We start from the raw sequence: 7237 nt of genomic DNA on the forward strand, positions 1-7237 counted from the left end.
GTAAGCTTCGACTGGCATACGCGATGACTCTCTCGTTGTCCTGCTGCTTCTGGGCCAGTACAGCTCCCAGACCCAGGTTGCTGGCATCGGTGTATAGGATGAAGGGTTGAGTGAAGTCGGCATAGGCTAGAATTGGGGCTTGCAGTAGTTCTTGCTTGAGCCGCTGGAAGGCAGCTTCGCAGGCTGGATCCCACTGGATTGAAGGAGATCCCCGGCCCCGGGACCGTCCAGTGCCCCCTAACAGCTGGTTTATGGGCTTGGCGATGTGGGAGAAGCCTTTTATGAACCGCCTGTAGTATCCTACAAAGCCCAGGAAGGATCTGACCTGGCGTACGGTCTTGGGCGCGGCCCACTCCTGGACAGCCGATACCTTCTCTGGGTCCACCGAAATCCCTGCAGCGCTCACTATGTGGCCCAGGAATTTCACCTCCTTCCTGAAGAGCTGGCACTTATCTGGCTGAAGCTTCAGCCCGTACTTCTCCAGAGAGCGAAAGACCTGTTCCAAGTGCCGAAGGTGGGACTCGAAATCTGGGGAGTAGACAATCACGTCGTCCAGGTATACTAAAGTGGACTCCATCAGCTGGCCGCCCAAACAACGCTGCATCAACCGTTGGAATGTGGCTGGGGCGTTGCACAGGCCGAACGGCATCCGGTCCCACTCATAGAGCCCAAAGGGGGTAGTGAACGCGGTCTTCTCCCTGTCCCGCTCATCTACCTCCACCTGCCAATACCCACTGGCCAGATCGAGAGTGGAATACCAGGCCGCTTGTGTCAAGCTCGTGAGGGAGTCCTCCACTCGGGGCAACGGGAAAGCATCTCTTTTAGTCACCAGATTTAACTTCCGGTAGTCCACACAGAACCGCCAGGAGCCGGTCTTCTTCCGTACTAAGACAATGGGCGCGGCCCAGGGACTATTGCTCTCCCGGATGATTCCCTTATCCAGCATCCCCCGCAGGAGGGTGCGGACCTCGGAGTACAAGGTAGGGGGTACAGGCCGGTAGCGCTCTCTACTGGGTGCGGCATCTCCAGTGGGGATCTGATGTTTAACTGCATCCGTGCGACCATAGTCCTCGTCGTGGGTGGAAAACAAGTGCTGCCATCTCAACAGAAAGCCTTGAAGCTGTTTAGTCTGACCTCCTTCTAGACCCTCTCCCCACAGTGACTCTCCCTCAAGATGGGCCGGGACTCCCTCCCCGGTCTCCTCCACGTACTGGTCTGTCTGTGCCAGAGCCACCTCCACTACTGTCGGACTCACCCGGCTGAATTTGACTTCTCCTGGTTCTCTGACTTGTTGTAACTTCACCGAGGTAACTCGGGCTAAACGTTGGTTACGAAATAAGTGGACAGGGAAGGAGTTCGTGTTCCTGACTTTTACGAAGACCCGGCTTCTCCGTGCGGACGCCAATCCTCGGGCGACCTCCACCTTGGAACAATCTGAATGGGGTTCCACCAAGACCCACTCCTCTGAGCGATAGAGTCGGGAAGGCAGCCTGGCCCAGACCACGGCCTCACTCCGAGCTGGAATTTCCAGAGCATAGCGACAAGCCACCCTCCCGGTGCTCTCACGATTCCCCTGTGACTCAGCCAGGCAGACCCGACGACAATCAGCCTCCACACGACTCCATTCTCGGCCCTCCGAGGTTGATACTGCTCGACTTGGTCCATTTCGGAATATCTCCTCCCAGCACTCCGAAACGACATTCATGCCCAACAGTGCGCGGTGCGACCCCAGGCATGTATCCCGCACAATCACCACTCCCTTCTGAGGTACGACGATCCCATGTATCTCCAAGTCGGTTACTAGGTATCCCACGTACGGGATGTCGAGGCCGTTGGCTCCCCGCAAGGTGAGCCATGGGGCTTCTGTCATGGGCCGGCCCTGGGCACCAAACAACTCCCGAGACAAACTCTCTGAGAAGAGAGTGACTTGTGACCCGGTGTCCCGGAGGCATTGTACTTTCCGGCCATTTACCTGGACCATCACCACGGGGCAACGCCCCACCAAACTCTCCTGGGAAGTCCCAGACGAACATGGGTCCATTGAGGGGGTCCCGACCACTTGACCCACAGTGACCGGTGACACTAAAAACCCCCTTGGGAGGCACGGCGAGAGTGGCACTGGCGAAGGTAGTGTCCTGGCTCTCCGCAGCCATTGCAGATGGGACGCCCTTGCTCGTCCCACTGGAATCGAGTCCCGGCTGGCCGAAGTGGACGGTGTGCTGGAGGTCGATTCCCCTCTGAATGGGCTCGCTCCCTCGGCAAAGACAAGGAATGGAGGTGTTCTCGGCGAAGTTCGTCCATAAAGGATTTGGTCAGTGAGGACATTTGTTCACGAACATCCCTCTTTAGTTCTTCACGGAAGGCCTGCTTCCAATCAGACATGATGGGGGACGGAGGTCTATCAGTAGCATTCGTGGCCATGCAGTGGGGAGGAACTACACTCTCGGCCTGATCTTGCTCAAGTGCCAAGGCTTCCCTCCGTAGGTCTTCGAAAGTGAGGTCTGGCTCTCGTCGGAACTGTATCCGTAAACTTTGGCGCACGGGACCCTCCAGCAATCCCAGTAAGAACTGATCTCGCAGCAGGACCTCCTCACCTCCCAGGCCATGATCCTGTCTCTTCTTCAACCGGGAGAACTGCTCCCTCAGCTGTAGTGCAAATGCCCGGATATTTTGTCGCGGTCCCTGCTTACAATTAAAAAACTGTGTTCGCAGTACGGCAACCGGGGTGGTGTCTCCATATTGCTCCGCAAGGAAATCAAAGATGGCCCGAACCGTGGTTCTCGTTGCTTCCGGTGCTGCTTGGACTTCTCTTCTTGCTTCTCCCTCCAGTGAATTTAAAACAAACTGCACTCCTTGGGGGGCACTTAAACCTTGGAGTCCAACCAGGTATTCAACCTGGGTCTTCCATGCTGACAAACCTACTTCCGATCCTGGGCCTCCATACTTCTGGGCCCATGGGGCTCCCATGAAGATTGGCATAACTGGCTGCCGCACCACAGGTGCTTCTTCGTCCGCCATCTAGATCTCTGGCCGCTCAACTCAAAGTGGTACCCTGCCGACTACGCCAAATCTGTCACAGGTCGGGGGGGCCAAACCAGACTGCACCCACCCCTCACACCCAGGACCACTCTGAGGAGCGTACCAAAGACCAGACAGACAAGTAGAATTAAAAATGAACAATCTTTATTGAATAGTAAAAAGGAAATTAAAAGTCTTGACGTGAGTCTGTGTCTCTGTCCAGGAAGGGGGAAACCGCTTTGGACCCTGGGAGGCGAGGGATTCGTCTGCCGTTCCAGCAGCAGGTAAGTGTCGGGGTAAGTAGAACTTCTTAAACACGATGCAGACGGACTGATACCCGGGCAGGGCAGGACCGGGACTGAGAACTAGGAGACTCCTCCACCGGACAGGTGAGTAGCAGGTACGTATACCTCTCAAGAAGGCGAGCAGACGGAGGGGCCTCACTGGAAGACAGGTGGGTAGATAGGTCGGTGTGTTCCTAGACCGTCGGTCGTTCCGAATATGCTCAGCACAGAAGAATCATCCAGTTGAACAGACAGAGCAAATTATACAGGTGCAGGCACACTCCGCTGCAGAATCGAGCTTACGGCTGGACTGTGTGGCTCCAAGCGGACAGCGCTGGGACAAGGGTGAATCCTTCCTTCAGACGGGCAGCGCCCAAGAAGACAGCGGCAGACGAATCATCTAGTTAAACGGACAGAGCAATTTATACAGGTGCAGGCACGCTCCGCTGCAGAGTCGAGCTTACGGCTGGACTGTGTGGCTCCAAGCGGACAGCGCTGGGACAAGGGTGGATCCTTCCTTCAGACGGGCAGCGCCCAAGAAGACAGCAGCAGACGAATCATCTAGTTAAACGGACAGAGCAATTTATACAGGTGCAGGCACGCTCCTCGGCAGAATGGAGAATCGGGCTTACGGCTGGACTGTGTGGCTCCAAGCGGACAGCGCTGGGACAAGGGTGGATCCTTCCTTCAGACGGGCAGCGCCCAAGAAGACAGCAGCAGACGAATCATCTAGTTAAACGGACAGAGCAATTTATACAGGTACAGGCACGCTCCTCTGCAGAACGGAGAATCGGGCTTACGGCTGGACTGTGTGGCTCCAAGCGGACAGCGCTGGGACAGGGGTGGATCCTTCCTTCAGACGGGCAGCGCCCAAGAAGACAGCAGCAGACGAATCATCTAGTTAAACGGACAGAGCAATTTATACAGGTACAGGCACGCTCCTCTGCAGAACGGAGAATCGGGCTTACGGCTGGACTGTGTGGCTCCAAGCGGACAGCGCTGGGACAGGGGTGGATCCTTCCTTCAGACGGGCAGCGCCCAAGAAGACAGCAGCCGACAATTCGTCTAGTTAAACAGGCAGAGCGATTTATACAAGGCAAACACACTCCTCTTCGGTATCAGAACGAGAACTTATAGCCCGAGCGGGACATGCACGTCTAGCACTGAGGCTTTGTTCAGCAAACACTGGGCGGAATCATGCACTGGGAAATACTGGCAGTTAAATATACATATCCACCCACACACTGCAACCTCACGTCAAGTCCAATACGGTGTGACACTTCAATTCAGGCACTGCATATCCACTCTCACTCTCAGTGCAATAAGGCCAGCACTCACCCAATAGTCAATCCTTCCACTGTTATGTTGAATCAGCACTCAGACGATAAAGAGATGCAGATGACTTCTCACAGCGTGGAGAACAGCGTCTTCAATACTCTCTCACTCTCAGACGGAGATACCAGGATTTCAATGGTGACTCAGTTCACACTCCTATGTGACAGTTACACTCGTGATCAATACACTTCACAATTCTTTGTTCCACTCAGTGCAGGACATGCATTCACACAGATTCGATGTTTTATTACTTAACTTCCTCTCAGGAATGATGGCGTTCTCCAGTCTTGACTGTATCTTCCCACTTCTCCAACTTTCCATCCAGTTCACGTTTCCAGCGTGTATTCACACAAATCACCGTTGCACCCTTCAGCCAGCCAAATCCTCACAGCCCCCTCCAAAGATCCCAGCGAATTCAGCCACAGTCAAAGAAACTAATTCTCCCGGGGGAGTACCACACCCAATTCCCTTTTCCCTTTCCTTTTAAATGTTTCCTCCAGCCCCGAAGCCCTATCGCTGATCCTCAGTTCAATCGTCAGCACCTGTTACCACTTGCCTGATCAGCTGCCGCTGTCATGGCAACTGACAACAAGTGAACCAGCCCGGTGTGCCGGCGAAATCGTCCCGGGGGGAAACACACTCCTAGCGGAAATTGGTTCCGCTAGACTTGTCACCTTGTGACACTTATCTCGCCTCTATTTATATGTCCGTACTACGCTGACCTGTAGGTCAGAAATATCTGCAGCACTTATGTTGCATTAACCTATATCCAAAACATGATGACCCTGAAATTAAAAAGCAATTTTCAGTAGACTAATAACATGAATCAAACTCTTCCTGCTTCTGCCATCAGTTCAGATGTGTGCTAGTATTTACTAATAGGAATTTTAATTTGACTAAATTTACTGAGAATATTACTTGCCTTACCTGATTAAAACAATGAAAAAATTTAAATAAAAAAATAACTAGGGAATCACTAAAATGAGAGATTTATTCTGCTTTTATGATACACTCAAAATATTCCACAAGCAATAATTTAAATTTAATGATATTCAGAACAGAACAAGAATAAAAAAACTATAAACAATAAATAACCGAAATAATTTAAAGCGAAAGTGAAAGTAAGCTGTGTTACTCTCTCATTCGAATCAAACTGTTTTAACATTTGCAATGTATTTGGATGCTAAACTATTCTTTATTATAGGCTTTGTACTTCACTCACGTTCCAATATCGACAGAAAAAACATCCACATTCAGACCAAAATAGACGACTTCCTGTTAGGCTGGCTTAAAACTTAGAGCACGAAAGTTGTTTGGCCCGATGAGGTGTATATGTGTACCGAGTTTCATATTATTACATGCAAGTGTGTTTGATTTATGGACCAAATGTTAATTTAATTAATAAACTAATTATATAAAACAATTGTCTATGCACTACAATTAAACTGGTTAAAGCTGCAGTCCGTAGCTTTTCCTCTTTGTCGCCATCTCTCTGTTCGAAATCTTTAACTGCAGTGATTCGCGGAATTATCATCTTTACGTGGGTTGTAAATCGGCATGAAACAGCGCGGATGAACACAGTGTTTTGAGGCGAGTGGTGCTGTCAGTCACCGCGCTGTGTGGATACTGTCATACAGAATCACAGATTCACTTTTTGAAAGTTTGACCAACATAAGAATTTTCATAAGTAAGTAACATCCATTTTTGTTCTGACCAACTAAGGGGGAAAAAGCATTCAACATGATAAGCGATCGTTAGATTTAATCAGCGCGATTTACAGCAACCGTGCAAATTATAGCCTACTTTGTTCTCAAATTGTTCATGTTAACAACATCACATCAGCATTGCGTGACTAATGCTAAATTTAATGTGTTTTATGGTTACCTGTGTAGTTCAGAATTCATATTCTCCATAATAGCAAAACGAGAAAGGCACAACAAAGGAAACTCCATAACTGTGTGAATTAAGAAAACGTACTGTTACACGATTTAACTATTGAAATGTCTTAACTTACTTGTTCAGCAGAAAAAAGCCGTCTCTTCTTCCGTTTTGAACCCCTTCAAAACACGGAGTTCACGCACTTTTCAAAAGCCCCGCCGATGTTTAAATCCTTGTGTTCGCATGAGACGGTTTCTTTCTCTTTCTCTAGCCACCTTAAATCCGAAGTACGAAGTCTTTTGGGTTTTATAACTGCTGAATCTCCAGTTGACACTGATGATTGTTGTTTGGATCTTTCTGGATGCCATAAGTTTAATTATGTAAAGTGCTGCGAGAAAAGCCTATACATCTAAACATCTCGTCACGCGCAGTATAGCCGGCTAGCCGAACTCCTTTCCCGCGGAAACCCACCAGTACCACTGGAATTAAAATCATTATTACAAGCTAACCGTTTTGAATCTAGCTATGGCAAGCAGATAGTTTTGACCACTGGCTGAATAAGTTTTTTTATATATAATTATTTTGGATTATTTTTAACTTAAAAAAGCTACGGACTGCAGCTTTAAATGCCTTTACTTTATTAATAAAACTTATTTAAAATATACTTTATTAATAAAACTTATTTAAAAATACAAGGCTTAAGACATTTATTTTCTTTTTTA

Source organism: Rhinichthys klamathensis, unplaced genomic scaffold, assembly GCF_029890125.1.
Source record: "Rhinichthys klamathensis goyatoka isolate OS25496 unplaced genomic scaffold, OSU_Roscu_1.1 h1tg000155l_1, whole genome shotgun sequence".
Classification (NCBI taxonomy): domain Eukaryota; kingdom Metazoa; phylum Chordata; class Actinopteri; order Cypriniformes; family Leuciscidae; genus Rhinichthys; species Rhinichthys klamathensis.